The following is a 19667-nucleotide window of genomic DNA, read 5'->3' on the forward strand; positions in this document are numbered from 1 at the left end:
TAATTTAATGTAGAAATATGTTTTTGCTTTATTGCACATAAAAAGCTAAATCAAATTGCTTACAATCTCAGTGATGAGATAGGGAACAGAAACAGGGAAATAATTTGAAACCCAAAATGTTAAAAAAAAAAAAAAAGTTTCAAATAGTTTTTACATATAATTGGGAGAAATTATTATTTCCCCCTTTTTTAAATTATAGATTTTTATTTTCAAAATATATACATAGATAATTTTTGACATTCACCCCTAAAAAACCCTATGTTCTATTTTTTCCTTTCCTTCTCCTCTTTCCCCAGTCAGCAAGTGATCCAATATATATTAAACATGAGCAATTCCTATATACATATTTTCACAAATATCATGCTGCACAAGAAAAATCAGATCCAAAAGGGAAAAAAATGAGAAAGAAAACAAAATGCAAGCAAACAGAAACAAAAAAAGTGAAAATACTATGTTGTGGTCCACATTCAGGTTCCACAGTCCTCTCTCTGGGTGCAAATGGCTTTATCACAAAATCATTGGAACTGGTCTGAATCATCTTATTGTTAATGAGAACCAAGTCCATCAGAACTGATCATTTTATAATCTTGCTATTGCCATATATAATGATCTCCTGGTTCTGCTCTTTCACTCAGCATCAGTTCATGGGAGTCTCTCCAGGCCTTTCTGAAATCATCCTGCTGATCGTTTCTTACAGAACAATAATATTCCATAACATTCATACACCATAACTTATTCAGCCATTCTCCAACAGCATCCACTCAGTTTCCAGTTTCTTGCCACTACAAAAAAGGCTGCCACAAACATTTCTACACATGTTTCCCTGAGAGAAATTATTTTTAAAATATTTTTAAAACAAAGAAACAAAATATGACATTGGGTTTATTAGATCTTACCCTTGGTCTTCACTACCCTGAGAACATTTTGCTGGCTTTGAGCAATACTTGTTTTTATACTCTTAAAGAAAAAAAGAATAAAATTACCACAGACTTTGTTGATATAATAAAATAGAGCAATTAGCCAAAGGTTTTATGAAGAGGCTGTTTGCATATATTGGATTTGACCAGGACACTTAATTTTCAGTCTCTCTCTATATAACCTGGGACAAACCATGGAATTCCTTAGGTCCCTTGGTGCACTTCCCTAAACCAATATTTTAGGAGCCATTATTTTTGCTATGCTTCAATTTACTCACAACTTGATTCTTTAGAGACCTCTCTTCTTCTTCCTTTTTATTCTCCTCCTCCTCTTCTTACTCAAGATCATCAAGCACCTAGCAACTCTGTTTTACAGCTCTCCTCTATATTTTGTCTTCCCCCATTAGAATTTTAACTTCTTGAAGACAGGGACTGTCTTGCTTACCAGTATTTTGATCCCTAGCACTTAGCATAATATCTATCACACAGAATCACTTAAATCCTCTATCTACCCTTCTATCATCTATATTTTTGTGTATCTATCTATCCACCCATCTATCAATTCACCTATCCATCTGCGTACCTCTTCTATCCATCCATCCATCCATCCATCCATCCATCCATCCATCCATCTATCTATTATCTCATTGTAAAACAAGGGATATTAACATTCATACTACTTATTTCACAAGATGCTGCCAGGATCCAATAAGGCAATGCATCAAAAGAATGCTGTTAGTTTTAAGGCATTCTGTGTGTATTGTATTTCTGCCAGAAATGCTGCCCATCTAGATAAGCTGTCTCTGTCTCCGTGTGTGTGTGTGTGTGTGTGTGTGTGTGTATTGGGGGGGGGGAGGTAGTAATCAATCCTGGAGCAAGGTGAATGATGAAAGGGTGCATTGGTATAAGGAATTCACCTGTAAAAAGAGAATGATCTTGTCCCTCCAAAGTACCAACATTTTCTCTTAAAAAGCCTGAACTTTTCCAGTTTACATCCCTTCTCTTTCTCTAATCCCTTCCATTACTTCTCTCTGTCATACACTCTAGAGGACTTGCTCTCAGGGCTTGGCTTTGGTGTGGACAGGGAGTTAGCATTTACTCTAAAACAGTCAGGTTCCTTTTCAAGAGTGACTTTTCTGGTCTGCTTTCCATTTCTCTGAATACCTCCCCCACACTTTTCATTTTCTCTCAGCACTAACTGGCCCTCAGAATCTCTCTCTAGTGGTGTGTCCCAGAATCCTCACAATATTCCCCAAATAGATCCCATATTCATTCACTTTAATTTTAAAAAATCAGTGCCACGCAACATTTGTAAGGAAAAGGATAAGGGTATGGGTGGAAGAGAATTTTGGAATTTAGACCAAATTTTAAAAATCAGCCCATAGTTTAGTGGAACGAACCCCGAATTTGAGATCAGAAGACTTGGGTTTGAATTATGGTCCTTGGACAGGATTTTTTTTAACTTTTCAGGATTTCAATTAGCTGAGAAAATGGCCAACTATGGGGTTGGTTTAGATCATTATTAAAGTGTCCTTTGCCATTCTAAAAATCCTTTGGTCTGTGATGTCACAACTTTAAAAGAGATGGGAATCAAAAGGCTACAGACTGGATTATCTCCACCAGGCCCTGATAGGAAAAGGAACAAATAGTCAATTCTACCATCCAAGAGTCAAAAATAAATACAAACTGACCCCCTCAACCGATTACATATACTAACCGTTCTCAGATACTAAACTTCTCATCCCATCTAGCTGTCCACCCAAGGCCATTTTGCCTACCATAATGCACTCCCACATCCCTCATTCCCCTTTCTACTTCTTGCTTTATCCCAAAAAATCAAATTAATGGGCGCCATTGCTTCTGAATGGGGCATATCCATGGGCATCCTTTTAATCTTCCTTGTGACACTCTAGATAAGGATTCTTAAACCATTTGAGCAATCTGGTAACAAAGATTGTGTCTACCTAAGGCTTCCTTCTAAGAATAATGTTTGTAATTCATAACTGAAGAAAATGCTCAGTTTCACTTAGAGGCTATCTCAACTCTACTTTTGATCGTGTCTCCCATTCCTGAATCTATTCCTTCCTTGTCTCTTCCTCCTAACTTCCCCTTTCTTCAAATCTCAGCTACCATGTCACTTTCTACTATAAGCATTTCCTAGTCCCCTTTAATGCTAATTCTTTCCCTCTGAGGTTATCTTCAATTTACCTCTAACTTTTGTACATAATTATTTACATGTTGTCTCACTCATTTGATTTGAGTTATTTTTTTATTTTATTTATAATTTTTTGACAGTATATATGCATGAGTAATTTTTATAACATTATCCCTTGTATTCATTTTTCCAAATTATCCCCTCCCTCCCTCTACTCCCTCCCCTTGATGACAGGCAATCCCATACATTTTACATGTGTTACAATATAACCTAGATACAATACATGTGTGTAAATCCCATTTTCTTGTTGCACGTTAAGTATTGGATTCCTAAGGTATAAGTAACCTGGGTAGATAGACAGTAGTGCTAACAATTTACATTCACTTCCCAGTGTTCCTTCTCTGGGTGTAGTTGTTTCTGTCCATCATTGATCAACTGGAAGTGAGTTGGATCTTCTTTATGTTGAAGATATCCACTTCCATCAGAATACATCTTCATACAGCATTGAAGTGTACAGCGATCTTCTGGTTCTATTCATTTCACTAAGAATTATTTTCAAGAAAGGAAATGTTTTTGCCTCTTTGTATGACCAGAATTTAGCATAGTGCCTGTTATATAGCTGTGACTTAATAAAAATATTGATTTGACTTGACTGGGAAAAATTAATCTGGAATCTTTTTCCAGCAACATTCATGAATTCCCAGTTAAAAATCTTTTCCTTGGCCAGAACTTTATTCCCAAGCCACCACTCCTTTATATGTGTTGTTTTCCTCTCTAATATGTAAACTCCTTGAAGAGAAGGCCTATCTATATTTGTATTCCCCAAATTTTGTATAGTGACTGGCATATAGTATTTTTAAATGCCTTTTTTATGTCTCCATCCATTCATCTTTTCATCCAACCATTCATTCATTCATCTAGTCTATTTGTATTGTCTCCAGTTAGAGTCAATTTTAAGTTGGTCTGCATAGAGAAGAATTGATTCTATTTTAAAGGAAAGGCTTTGTTTTTGGAAAAGTGTCTAATATAATTCCAGAGTGAAGGAACAGACAAAAAAAATGCCCCTTTCAATTTAAAAAATCATCAGCTTTAATTATCAAAAGTTATCCCATTCATTTTTTATGGAAATTAGAAACTTGCTCAAAAAGACCTATTTTGGCCCAGAGTCAGAGCTCAAAAGGAGACCAAACAATCTTACCTGCTGTAGAGAACAACAAGAGCAGCCCACTGGCAAACATGGCTTTTAGAGTCTTGGGTCTGTGCAGTTGACAAGAGGCAGGCACCTGGGTTTAAATACAACCAAGTGATTTGGTTAAGGACAGAGCCATGCCTCTGGCAGAGGCTGCTGCCTGAGTTACTGGCTCTTACTCCACAAGGTTCCTCCTCTAAGTCCAGCCTCCATCATTATTTTTCAGATATATAAACAGTGGGAATAGTACAAAAGGGACAGTAGCTTCTTTTGACCCTAATGGAGCCAAAATAGACCCTTAAAGGACATGGATTGACCTGAGGCCTAGGAAAGTGAAAAGGATAAAACCCAGGGAGACGAAAAAAAGAAATGAGAGAAGAAAAGGAGAGGTGAGAACTAAGAGATGTCCAATAAAGTAGAGGCCTGAGCAGCCAATCAGAATTCCCTTGGAGATCATTTAATACTCTTCTCTTTTCTAACTCCAGATCACATTTTTTTCCAAGTTTTATTTTATTTTATTTTTATTTTATTTCAGGGCATATCACTTGACCACTGCATCCATTGAACCCTCCTTTGTAACAAACAAGAACAGGGGCATCTAGATGGCTCAGTGAATAGAGCACCTGCCCTCAAGTCAGGAGGATCTGAGTTCAAATTTGACCTCAGATACTTAATACTTTCTAGCTGTGTGACCCTCGGCAAGTCACTTAACCCCAATTACCTCAGGGGGAAGAAAACTTTGTCACCAAACAAAAACAGCTGAGGAAAATCTTCCCCCAAACTGGCACATATGGTTGCATATGCAACACTGGACTCACATAGATCCCCATTTCTCTACAAGAAGAAGGAATTATATTTCATAATCTCTTCTTGGGATCAACATGATTACAGACCCAGAACACCATCTTCCTTTGGTCCATTTCTCTTTTGTGTTTCCTAGGACACCATGAATTCATTGTATCCAGAACCAAAATTGTTAGCTTTTCTCCTAAAGCTTACTCGGGGTGATCTTTTTGGTCCTTCCTGACTCTAAATCTAAAATCTTATTCCTATTGTTGTTGGTCCTTCATTTTCATAGTGCATCAATAGCACCACAGGGGATGTCTTGACTTAAATCCATGAAATTGGATTTAAATGAGGCATAGTTGTACAGTGTTGTCAGCCTCACTCTCCCTTCCACAGGCATTGAAGTGCAGTTGCAGAACTAAAGTCAAAGTGAGTGGAAACAGTCATGGGATGCTGTGGATGACCTTGGTGTTCAGGGACAATGATAAGGAGGCTAACCACGCCCTCCTCAGGGAGGCTCATCTACCTTTCCTGTTCACTTATCACCCAACTCTCAGGACTCAGGAGGCACTCACTAACTGCCTATTTACTTGAATATCATTTGGACTTGTCTCTTTTCAACAATTTGGAAAGCATGCAGAGAGTCAACTGTGGAGACTGAATGTGGATCAAAGCATAATATTTTCATCTTATTTTTGTTGCTACTATTCATTTGCTTCTATTTTTTAGTGTTTTTTCTTTCACCTTTTGATGGATTTTTCTTGAGCAGCATGACAAAAATAGAAATATGTGTTTTTTAATTGCATATGTGTAATTTAAAATGAATTGCTTACTGTCTTGGGGAGGAGGAGGTCAAGGGGAGGGAAAGAGGGGGAAAATTTGGAACATACGGTTTTACAAGGGTGATTGTTGAAAACTATCTTTGCCTGTATTTGGTAAAAATAAAAAGCTATTAAAATGGTGAAAAAATGACAAGATGTCTCTATCTATATAATATGTACATATATAAATGAATATCACTTAGAGGTACCATAGGTGTTTGTCTACTTCCAAACTAGAGGATCTTATGCTGAGTGAAATGAGCAGAACCAGATATACACCTCAACAACAATACTGTACGAAGATATAGTCTGATGGAAGTGGAAACCTTCAACATAAAGAAGATCCAACTCACTTCCAGTTGATCAATGATGGACAGAAACAACTACACCCAGAGAAGGAACACTGGGAAGTGAATGTAAATTGTTAGCACTACTGTCTTTCTAACCAGGTTACTTATACCTTCAGAATCTAATACTTAATGTGCAACTAGAGAATTGGATTTACACACATATATTGTATCTAGGTTATACTGTAACACATGTAAAATGTATGGAATTGCCTGTCATCAAGGGGAGGGAGTAGAGGGAGGAAGGGGAAAATTTGGAAAAATGAATACAAGGGATAATGTTATAAAAAAAATTACTCATGCATATGTACTGTCAAAAAAAATTTTTTATAATTTTATAATTATAAAATTAATTTTAAAAAACTAAAGGATCTTAGTTTAGATCATAAATGCATAGATTTAGAACGAGAAGGCACCTAGGTGGCATTGTAGATAGATCTTCAGATACCTGACATTTGCTAGATGTGTGACCTTGGAGAAGTCACTTAACCCTGATTACAAAAAATCCTGATTGCAAAAAGGAAAAAGGAGGAGGAGAGGGAAGAGGAGAAAAAGGAGGAGGAGGAGGAGGATGAGGAGGAGGAGGAGGAGGAGGAGGAGGAGGAGGAGGAGGAGGAGGAGGAGGAGGAGGAGGAGGAGGAGGAGGAGGAGGAGGAGGAGGAGGAGGAGGAGGAGGAGGAGGAGGAGGAGGAGGAGGAGGAAGAAGAAGAAGTAATCTTAAAAGTCATAAAATCTCATTCCCTCATTTTGAGGATGGCGAAACTGAGTCCCAGAGAAGTTATACAACTTATTTGCCTAAAATGACACAGCTGATAAGTATCTAAATCAGTTTTTGAACCCTGGGCTTTTACACTCTAATCCCAAGCTCCTACACCTCTCTGTTTGTAAAGTAAATAGAGATAGCAGTTTACATGGCCTTTTTTTAAATAGTTTTTTTTTCAAATTACATGTTGATGGGTTTTTTTGTTTGTTTTCTTTTCTTTTGCAAGGCAACTGGGGTTAAGTGACTGCCCAGGGTCATACAGTTAGGAAGTGTTAAGTGATTTGAACTCAGACCTCCTGATTCCAGGGCAGGTGCCATATCCGCTGGACTATCCAGGTGTTCCTTACTAATTACATGTAAAGAGAATTTTCAACATTCATTTTTTTATTAGATTTTCAAGTGCTAAACTTTCCCCCCTTCTTCTCTCCTTCCTTCTCTTTTTCTCCCTCTCCAAGACCGCAAGCAATCTGATATAGGTTATACATTACATAGGTTTTCTATGAGTCACATTATCCCTCCTGCCATAGCTCCTCAAAAATCAATCAGGCAGCAAAATAGCCACCAAATCTTCCCTCCTTCATCACAGTGAAGACAGATCAGATACAAATAAGAAAAGCCTACATTTCCACTGCACTGAACAGTTTACATTGTTCTCATGACAAGACTGATAGTCTAAATGATATGGTAGAAATGATGCTGGCCATAGTCAGAAAAGTGCAGTATGAATCTTGATGCTGATTCTTCCCTGCTGGGCAGACCTGGACAAGCCACTTAATCTCTTGAGAGAGGTTTCCTCCTCTGTCCTTGAGATTTATATTATTTTAACATGTTGGAGATTAGTAATTTCGTTTACAAGTCTTTCTCTATATAGATATAACCATTTTATTTGATGCTTAGATTCAGAGTTCAAAATTTTTTTAAATGAAAACAAAAATATATTTCTACTACATCTTTCTAAACTTTATTGTGGTGGAAATATGAGCTATCATTCTTATTATTGTTTTCCTGATGTTCTACATGAGGAAGACAAACTTCTGAGAATTCATGTGGTTTGCCTACCATCCCACTGCTGGGAAATGTCAAAGCCAGGATTCAAGTCCATGTTTCTTTTGACTCCAAACCCAATTTTGCTTCTACTTCACCCTGATAACCCACTAATGGAATGAGGACAAGGCCTGAGGAAAAGCACTCCCTAGCTTGGATTTTTTTTATTGTGCTGAGCCCAAGCTAATTTCTCAGATGGATCTGTACTAATTTACAGATCTAGGTTATGATGTTCTTATCATTCAGTACTACTATATGTCCTAAAGACTTCTGCTTATACATTGATCAATCAAATGGGAATTTTTTTTTCTTGGTCTGAGACTGAGATTTCATGAATGTGAGGATTTTCTAGTGTGGAAACCCTCCCCCAATGCAGACCAGAAACTTCCCTGTTACTTGGAGTATTACAGAAGTTCTGGAACACAGAAAGCTTACATGAATTACCAAGGCCATGCTCATGAATGTATAGATGTACACAAACACATACAGAGGCAGAATCTGAACCTCTTGACCCCAAAGCTGTTTTTCTCTATCCAGCAGGTTAAGCTGCTGAAAATCAAATCAGATAATAGATATGAAAATATTTTTTCTTTTGTTATTTTTTATTTTTAAAGCTTTTTATTTTCAAAACATATACACAGATAATTTTTCCACATTGACACTTGCATAGCCTTGTGTTCAGATTTTCCCCTCCTTCCCCACACCCCCCAGATGGCTAGCAATCCAATAGATGTTATATATGTTAAAATATGTTGAATCCAATATGTGTAAACATTTATACAATTCTCTTGCTGCACAAGAAAAATCACATCAAAAAGGAAAGAAAATAAAACAAAATGCAAGTGAACAACAAGAGTGAGAATACTCTGTTGTGATCCACATTCAGTTCCTCTCTGGGCAGAGATGGCTCTCTTCACCACAAGATCATTGAGAACTGGCCTCAATTGCCTCATTGAAAAGAGCCACGTCCATCAGAATTGATCATTGTATAATATTGATGCTGCCATGTACAATGATATCCTGGTTCTTCTCCTTTCACTTAGCATCAGTGATATGAAAATATCTTCACACATTTTAAGCACTATAATAATATGTAAGGGGGGCACTCTAACTCTTGTCCCCTACCCCAGGATTCTGAAGTCCAATGACTTCATCTGTCCAATTTGTCTCCCTTGCTGTATAGCAATAGAGAAAGACTATTGGGGCTGGTGGAAAGAGGGAGGTGGTTGGGAAAATAGCAGCAAAAGCAACAGCAACAATGCTTTCTGACATTTATATGCCTCCTTAAGTTTTGCAACATGATCATGGTGGTGTATCAAAAGTCTTAGTACAATTTAAGCTCTTAAAGCTCACTGTTAAGGACCATGTCTGGGTGAAAGGGCAGGTCAATTCTCCGACAGCCTCCACAGCTGTGGAGTGTGACACTTGAGGGAGTTGCAAAGCAGCCTTTACTGACACAGGTGTTGCTTGTGGACTGGGAATGAAATAAATTGGAGGCAGAGGGAAAAGAAGAGAGGTCAGAGAACAATAACTGCCTCTCAGTCTCTTTCTATCATCATCCTCTCACATGAAGAGAGAACAATTCCAGGTGCTGGTGTCTGGATTCTGGAAACCACAAGAGCAGCTGATAACAGCTCACAATACATAAACTATTAAGCTTTAATAGTTTAAATCTACACTGTTTTTTTTTTTTTTTTATATTTAAATGTATATGTAAATGTACATTTATATATGCAATAATGTATAAATACAAAAATACATTGTACTTCGGGATACTTTGTATATATGCATATATGTATCCATATAAATGTATATCTATGTATTCACAAATGTATACATTCATATACACATTGCACTAAAGCTTTGGAGATACATTGTATGTATGTAACGTCCCACCGAGGCTACTGATTGCCAGGGCCATACATATCAATCTTCCCTAGACACACATGAAGACAAGCCAATCTTGAGGTACCAAACAGCCTAGCTTTATTGGTAATCTCAGCTGGGGTTAGCAGGAAGCAAGAGAGTGCAAGAACAAGGATGTGGGTGTATGTCTCTGTGTATCTCTCTCTGCTTCTCTTTACATCTCTGCCTCTCTCCTTCTGGGCTCAAAGCTGGCCATTTATATTTACTCTCCCCTGGAATTAGCCCGTGCCTAACCCACTCAGCACTACATAGGTGGATCCACAGAAGGGAGACACCTGGAGTTAGTGCTGTGTCCCAAGAAGAGATCTAGCAAGAGGACACACCCCTCACCATCTCAAGGAACCTTTAACACCTGTAAGACACAACTTCCTGCCTCAGAGGGCAAGCCCCTTTTTACCTCTTGCCCCCCCCAAGCTGACATAGCATACATGGCAATTCTCAGAAAGAGACAAGTCCCTAACATATCCCCCTTTCTGTTTAGCAGGGACCACTCATAAAACCAACTTTGATATTAACAATAGCTTGCTTAATGAAATGATAAAATGTATAAAAATACATATACATATAAAACATAGTCTTAAAGTAGAAAAACTAACAATACAAAGATACAATAGGCGATGAGAAGGAAAGTATGTTTGATCAGATTTTGGTACCAGAGTATTAGGTGGAGCTAAGGAAGAATTTCCCCAAGTTTTCTATAAAGGGCCACCTCAAGCAGTTCAGACCCAGACCCATCTGTGGCAAAGGGATGAAGGTCTCATCTTCTGGGACTGCTTAAGGCTGACAAGGGGCGTAGAGCTGGCCCTACCCAATGGAGTCTGGACTGGAGAGGGGAGATGAGTGAATTGTAGGTAGCTGCAGCAACATCCAGTACCAAATGTCAAGATCAGGTCTAAGGTGATTTCAGGTGGATCAAGTGGTTTGCATTTCATGATTCAGAGTCTGGAAGAATCAATTTTCCTTGTTTTTCTTTATGGAATCCATCGGCCTTCCCCATCAGGACCGCAAGACATAAATATCCCGGCCCTCTCCAAAATACTAAGGATGTACCTTGCCATTGTCCTTCCTTGTCCTTCCAAAGGACCTTGTGAGTGTTCTCTGGTGCTTGAAGTGATGTTTCCATAGGATCTAGTTTTCCATCCTGTAAGACTTTATCCACATCCACCCCTCTGGCTCTCTAACTTATATACTTGAGCTTGCTTGCTCATACCCTGATCCATTATGCGTTCCTCCCTTCCTGTTTCTCAACAAGGCTGTTGAACCTTCCCCTATGGGTTCTGGCAATCCTTAAAGCACTGCCCTCATGTTGGGCTGCCACTTGTAACCTCTCCCTCAGAGATTACTGATTGCCAGCATGCCTAATCCCAGGCCTTCGGACGTCTAGCCACTGCCTCATGGAGCAGTGGTTCTTGTTCAATAGAGCACCCGTACTCAGGAGCTTTTGAGCTCAAATTTGAAAGATGCTGGAGCCAACATTCTCACATCTTTTTATCATCTCCTCAAGGCTTGCAGCCTTATCTAAGGAAGACACGGTTTTCTGGCAACAGGCATTAGTGTTCTCTCTAGCTAATTTCCAGATAAGAAAACCAGCTGCTTCTCCTTCACCTACTAACCTCTCAATAGCCACCTGTAGGTGAGCCACAAAATCAGGGAAAGGTTCATCTGGGCCCTGTTTACAAAGTTTTTTTGCTAAATCTGAAGAGTTATCCATTGCAGAGACTCCTCAAATTTTAGCAATAGTTTTCCAAATATTTAGTATTAGTATGCTGCTAGAGGTTAGGAGGGCCAGCAACTCCTTAACATATAGAGATTCAACTCTGTAAGTGTTAACTGCCTCTTTCAATTCCTTAAATTTCTTCCACTCTAATGGGGCCCATGTCCTTACCTGGGGGCTATCAAATATGAGACAAGAATTTAGCCAAATCCTTGCTTCTTGATTCCCTACAATGTCTTGTGTAACATACATCTGATTCTGTTTGTAAATCTATCCACTTCCTACTTCTTTTCCACTGTCTCTTGCTGTGATGTCACATCTACTTTCGGCTTACTTTACTATTCTATAAACTTCTTTCCTCAGCACCTCTTGATCTGGGGCCCTAACAAAAACCTGTCCCAACTTCCATCCCAGACCTGCTATCAGTCTTGGGGTCTCGTCTCCCTTCTCATGATTGGACCATCCAAACTTATGAGGTCCCTGGCCAACTCTGTCCCTGTTCAGGTGCCATTTGTAACCTCCCATTGAGGCTACTGATTGCCAGGGCCATACATATCCATCTTCCCCAGATACACATGAAGACAAGCTGAGTTTGAGGTGCCAAATAGCCTTTCTTTATTGGTAATCTTAGCAGGGGTTAGCAGGAAACAAGAGCAAGAGAGTACAAGAGCATGTGTATGTATATATGTCTCTATGTCTCTCTCTCTGCATCTCTGCTTCTCTCTACATCTCTGCCTCTCTCTCTCCCTCTGGATTCAAAGCTGGCCATTTATATTTACTCTCCTCTGAGATTACCCCATGCCTAACCCACTCAGCACTGCATAGGTGATCCACAGAAGGGAGACACCTGGAGTTAGAGCTTTGTCCCTAGAAGAGATCTAGCAAGAGGACACACCCCTCCTCATCTCAAGGAACCTTTAACATTTATAAGACACAATCTCTTACCTCAGAGGCCAAGTCCCTTTTTACCTCCTGGGCCCACTCCACAAGCTGACATGGCATACATGGCAATTCTCAGAAGGAGAAAAGTCCCTAACATATGTATACATATACATGTATATATTTCTATATGCACATATAAACATACATATACACATTGCAGTAATACTTTTGGAACATTGTACATGTATGTCTAGATGTATGTGTATTTATATGTGCACACACACACATATATATATATACACATTGCACTAAGACTTTTGAGACACTGTATGTATGCATATATATATATATAATGTGTGTATATATATATACCTACATATAAACATACATATACACATTGCTCTAAAACTTTGGGGACACCTTGTATATATGCATGTGTGTGTATATATATATATATATATATATATATACACATGTATGTATACATACATAGACACATTACACGAAGACTTTTGGGACACCTGTAGATAACTTTGCCAACCTGCTAACATTGTTACCATTTCTCCCTGCCAACACTCTGAAGTCCCCTCCCTCTGTCCGCTTTATCCATTGCCATGCATCTTGTCCCACTGGAGTACACAAATGAAGCCATGCCAGGACATTCTACTCTAGGAAGAAGCTAGAGTGACCCCATTACACATTATAGCATTTGAAACTTGTCAAAATAGTTACATATTCACTATCTCTTTGATTATTGGCAGCATGATCTAGGGGAAAAGAAATTCAGCTTTGGAGTAAAGAGTAACTGGGCTTAAATCCTGCCTTTGATACTTACTATGTACCCACTCATGAATAAGTCACTTAAAGTTTGAACTCAGGTCCTTCTGACTCCAGGGCTCTATCCAATCCATCACCTAGATGCCCCGAATAAGTCACTTCTCAAAGACTGTAAATTATGAGTTGCTGATCTGCAAGTAAGACATTTGGAATCTCATATATAATTTCATTTTTTCTTAACACAAGCCTATGAAGTGAGTGCAATTATTATCATCCACATCCCCAAGGAGGAGACTGAAACTGAGGATCACACATAGTCTATGAGGTAGAATTTGAACTGTCTTTCTAACTCCATGACATAGCCACTTTTGAAAAGGCAGGACATATGATAGCACCACTTTTCCCATTTCCAAAATATGAAAGCTACATAACAATTCAAGACAATGGTACTAGAGCTATAAACAAACAGCAAATGCTTAATGTTCCAATCAAATGGAACTAAAAATGGATACCACAGAAATGCAGAAAAAGGAAGAGATTTTCTGGGCTGGCAGGGTCAGGGAAGACTCAAGGAGAATATGGAACTGAGCCTATGAAGAGGTCGCCTAATGCCAGGTTACCAAGCAGAAATCCTAAGGGAATCAGGTCACTGCTATAAACAGGTGAAAAAAAATGGATTTCTTCCATTGAAGCCAAAACTGACATCAGTGATTATATCTTGAAAAATCTAGATCCTCGCTGTACACTTCAATGCTGTATGAAGATGTATTCTGATGGAAGTGGATATCTTCAACATAAAGAAGATCCAACTCACTTCCAGTTGATCAATGATGGACAGAAACAACTACACCCAGAGAAGAAACACTGGGAAGTGAATGTAAACTGTTAGCACTACTGTCTATCTACCCAGGTTACTTATACCTTCAGAATCTAATACTTAACGTGCAACAAGAAAATGGTATTTACACACATATATTATATCTAGGTTATACTGTAACACATGTAATATGTATGGGATTGCCTGTCATCAAGGCGAGGGAGTAGAGGGAGGGGAGGATACTTTTAAAAATGAATACAAGGGATAATGTTATAAAAAAATTATAAATAAATAAAATGTTAAAAAAAAAAAAAAAAAAAAAAGAAAGAAAAAAGAAAAAAGAAAAATCTAGATCCTGGTCTTAAGATTTATTCAGTAACCCTGTAAATGGGCATTGCATAAATCAGAACATATTATGGTGTAAAAAGCCCTCTCTTTTCCTAAGGTACTGTTAGCTCTACCAACTAAAGAAAGGATCTACAAATTTGAATGAGGGAAATTTAGAAAACAGGCACCTGCTTCCTGGCTTGGCTGGAAGTAAACATCCCATTTGCCTAAGGTACTAGGAACAAAGTATCCTATAGGAGACTCCTTATGAAAACATCTTGATTTTCTTCAAATGAACACATCCCTGCACATTCCCAGCGCTTAGGAGAGAAGGAAAAATCACAGTAATCTTCTAGACCAAAGCTTCTTAAATTATTGGTCATGACCCCAATGTGGGGTTATATAACTGAATGAGAGGATTGTGAAATTACAATTTGTTATCAGTAAATGTTTGATTTGTATACCTATTTTATAGACCTATATACCTGGGGTCATGTAAAAATTTCTCAGATGAAAGGGAGTCATGAATGGGAAAAGTCTAATAAGAGCTCTAGACCAAGTTCAATTTCTGTGATCACAATTTATGTTTTTACATAATTTGCACTATCTCCATTAAAATCCATGTCATTGCTACTAAGCCAGTATTGATTAGCATTATTTGTGGGATTCCTCTTCTCCAGTCCTAAGCCCTCTTATTTCTGTTACATTGCTTATTTTTTACATTGTTTACATTTTTTACATTTTTCAGAGCATAGACAAAATGTAAATACATGTCACTTTAGAATGTAAACTCCACGAGGAAAGGCACTACTGTATTTTTACACAAGTTGTTCAGTCATTTTTCAGTCATGGCCAACTCTTCACGACTCCATCTGGATTTTCTTGGCAAAGGTATTGTTGTAGTTTGCCATTGCCTTCTCCAGATCATTTTACAGATGAGGAAACCGAGTCAGAGTTAAACAATTTGTCCAGGATTACAAAGTTTGTGCCGTTCAGATTTGAACCCATGAACTTATTCTAAGCCCAGTGTTCTATTTACAATGCCACCTATCTGTTCCACCATCTCTCCCTTTTTGTATGCACAAGTGCCTTGTATGTTATTTGTCTATAGTCACATATGTAGTGCTTTTAGTATCTGAGGGAAAATTCCCCTGATTCCCATTTTTGTTACTCTATCCACCATGCTATTACAGAGAGCTACTTACTCCCTTAACTCCTAGTGCACTAGCAGGTTGAGTTTTCAGAAGGTGACTAACTACTTTTCCCCTCAGGGTCAGAGATGGCTTCTAGTACCATTGTTTATGAGCCCCCATCTAGGATGCTACCCATTGAATATCAGTCCATCAAGAGGAGATAATCACCTACCAGAAATGAGTATTTAGAGAAAACTAAATACTAATGCTAGGGAATACTAATTGCTTTGTTTCAGCTACAAACAAGATGTGTCTGTGTTTTGTGTATGATAAAAAAGAAGGCAGTAAAAGAAGACTTTAGCTGAGACTAAAAGGAAGCCCAGAAAGACAGGAGGTAGAAAAGAGGAATAATAGTATTCTAGACATTGAGGGACAGCTTGGTGGTGCAGTGGATAGAGTGCCGGGCTTGCAGTAAGTGTTCAAATCTGGTTTCAGACCCTTATTAGCCATATGACCCTGGACAAGTCACTTAACCCTGTTTGCCTCAGCTCCTTTTTAGAGCATAGACAAAAAGGCTGGGAGTCTGTAGACTGGGGTGTGAATCCTAGCTAGTAATAAATTTGAAAGCTCTCCTGATTCTTAACTTGAAGCTTTTTGCACCAAGTTCCGTTCACAACTACTAGTTGGCTGAACCTAAACAAGGCATTTTATCCCTCTTGGCCTCAGTTTACCTATCTATGAAAGAGGACAGGCAATAATAGCTGTCCCCTTTCTCTACCTGAGAGAGAGGGAATGAGTAGAATAGAAGTGAAATGCTCTGAAATCTTGGGAAGAAAAGTCATTTATAGCCTTACTATTTTTATTGAAAACACTTTCATTAATGCTTCCTAATTTCCTAAGAGATAGGATATCCTCAAAAGCTCTGGGCAAAGGGACATGCAATCCCCAAGGACTTAAATAGAATGAAATATGACTGTGATATAGATTCCATTAAGGGGCTAATTCAGGGTCCCAGTATTGTTTCGGCAGTTAAAGATGGAACAGGGATGCCTACAATAAATGTTCTGGGAAGGGGTTAAGGGGAAGCATGATTGTAGCTCATAGTCCCCATTATTTTCTAGGCTCCAGACATTCTCACTAACCTATTTATCCTCATCCTTCTGAAAACTTCTGCTTCTTAGACTCTGTGTGTTGTTCAAGAATCAAGTTAACTTTTTAGGGTGGTGAAAGCAAAGCAATTAAAGTAAAACATTAATATTGAAGGAACACATTACTATCAAGCTCACCCCATCCTTCCTGGTAAAAATCAACATCATCCTATTAAGATTTCCCCAAGACTTCCTTAATCATACAGTGGTGGTGGCTTGGTTTAAATCTGTCTCTTGTGATTCTTCATCCAATATTTCATGGTGATTGATAAATGATATACCAATGTCAACCATTTTCATAATACTGACCAATCAACTTGAGAAAGAACTCCTTGGGGTGCCAGAGGAAAAAGAGCTGCCCCATTTATGAGCCAGAAGACCCAGCCTCCAGGTAAAGGTGCTGGTTGTTCCCAACAGCCACCATTCTCTTCCTGGTATGATGAAGTGTGGAAGGGGGCTGGGATTCCATGAGTATGCCTTGAGTGGCTTATGGAGAAACCAATCCTAATGGCCACAGCTCAAATTTCTATGATGCTTGACTGTTTACAAAGGGCTGCTCTATAAGAAATGATCAGCAGGATGATTTCAGAGAGACCTAGAGAGACCTGCATGAACTGATGCTGGGTGAAATGAGCAGAACCAGATCATCATCATACATGGCAACCCCAAGATTTTATGATGATTAATCCTGATTGATGTGGCTCTTCTCAACAATGAGGTTTTTCAGAACAGTCTCAATGGTCTTGTGATGAAGAGAGCCATCTGTACACTAGAGAGGGGGCTGTGGAAACTAAATGTGGACCACAACATTTGTTGTTGTTTGCTTGTATTTTATTTTCTTTTTTCATCTTTTTTTCTTTTTTGATCTTATTTTTCTTGTGCAGCAAGATATTTGTGGAAACATATAGAAAATTGTACATGTTTAACATATATTGGATCCTTTGTCTATTGTAGGAGGGGGTAAGAGGAAGGAAAGGAAAAAATTATAACACAGGGTTTTGTAGGAGTGGATGTCAAAAATTATCCATGTATATATTTTGAAAATAAAAAGCTTTAATTTAAAAAAAGAAAAAAGGGTTTTCCTCATAGCTGCTGCTGGCTTCATCTACATGGATCTATAGACTCAAAGGATGAAGCAAAAGGCAGGATTTAAATATGCCATAGAGACATTTCCTGAGAGTTACCACCCTACTTCAGGTGTAAGAAGCTGTGGTGCTATAAGTGATTTGAATAAATTTGTGTAGTCTGTTCTGCCAGTTACTTCAAATTAGCATTTTCTACAACTAACAAGTTATACAAAAGATAAAGGAAAGAAAATGAAGTTAGTTATAAATGCTTTCAACAAAAAAAAAAAAGGGGGGGGGGAAGGGTAGGGTTTATCCAAAATTCATCATTGTTGACAGGAAGGTTTCAAAGTTTATTCATTTTAAGATATTAAGCAGGAAGAGAGAGACAGAGAGATAGACAACAAAGAGAGGGAGAGAAAGAAACACAGACAGAAAGAGAGAGATTCAGAGACAGACAGATGAAGTCAGAATGATGCTATGAAAAGAATGGTAAAGTTGGAGTCAAAAAACCCTATAACTTTGAACAAGTCACTAGGTCCCCAATTTGCTCATTTGTGGAATGAGAATGAGAATGAGAATGGCATTATGGACCTGGGAGGATTATTTCAAGGATCAGATAAAGAAGGCAAAGTTGCTACTTCCTTAGCATTTTTCTCATGATGTTCTTTATTCATCATCAGGGAGGTGATGCTGTGACATGCAAGAGAATTGGATTTAAGTGAGAAAGGACTAAATCACCAGCCTCACTTTCCCCTCAAATCCACCTGGATGCAGTGGCCAGATATAGATGAGGATAACAGGATACAGTGAGACCTTGGCCTTTTTAAGGTAAAGTCTTAAACAGGTCAGTTTGACAGAGGCAACACCCATTTAGTGATTTAGGTGAGGTAAGATTTAGCAAAGAGTAATCTCTTTAACCTAGTCAAAAAAAAAAAAAAAAAAAAATCAATCTGCAAAGGGAAGATCCTCAGGGTCTTTGGCCAAAATAGAAACAATTACTATTTAGATTCACTCTGAACCATCAGGGCCCACACAATGACTAAGTGAGGCTTGAGGGGAAAAAAAAAAAGTGGCAAAAATGGAAAGCATTCTGGTGCAGAGGGAGATCTGGGTTTAATTCAATTCAATAAGTAGTGGAAAGTCCAGAAGGGTCAGACCCTATGCCTGCAGTACTTCTCAGTGTAACTGGAACAGGGAAGTGTTTAACAAAATAAATAAAAATACAGTAATTTGTAGTTTTCTAAGCCAATATTCTGCCTAGAGGAATATGTTTCTATTTGAGTTTGTCACCCCTGATAGAGTAAAGAACCAGCCTTGAAGGGAAAGGGAAGGGGAAAAAAATGAGTATTTATGTAAGTTCCAAGCACTGTGCTAAACATTTGTATTAACAGCTCTTATGATCCTCCCAATAACCCTGGGAGGTGGGTGCTAATATCACCTCCATTTATAGTTGAGTAAACTAGGCAGGTAGAGGTGAATTGATTTGCCCAGGGTCACACAGCTAATAGGTGTTTAAGGCTGAATGAACCTAACTCCAGGCCCTGCACTCAATCCACTTTATCACCCAAATGCCCCAAGTATGACTTTATCTTCACCTATCCCCTTCCTCTCTCCTATGCTCTAGTCCATTTTAAGGTGATGAACTGAAGTCTGGGACAGCTTTCATTATACATAAGTGGCTAGAGTGTTGACTTGAAATCAGGAATATCTGAGAGTTCAAGAATCAGCTACACCCAGAGAAGGAACACTAGGAAATGAGTGTAAACTGTTTGCATTTTTGTCTTTCTTCCCAGGTTATTTTTACCTTCTGAATCCAATTCTTACCATGCAACAAGAAATTCAGTTCTGCACACA

The sequence above is a fragment of the Sminthopsis crassicaudata genome, chromosome 4, assembly GCF_048593235.1.
Source record: "Sminthopsis crassicaudata isolate SCR6 chromosome 4, ASM4859323v1, whole genome shotgun sequence".
NCBI classification, from domain to species: domain Eukaryota; kingdom Metazoa; phylum Chordata; class Mammalia; order Dasyuromorphia; family Dasyuridae; genus Sminthopsis; species Sminthopsis crassicaudata.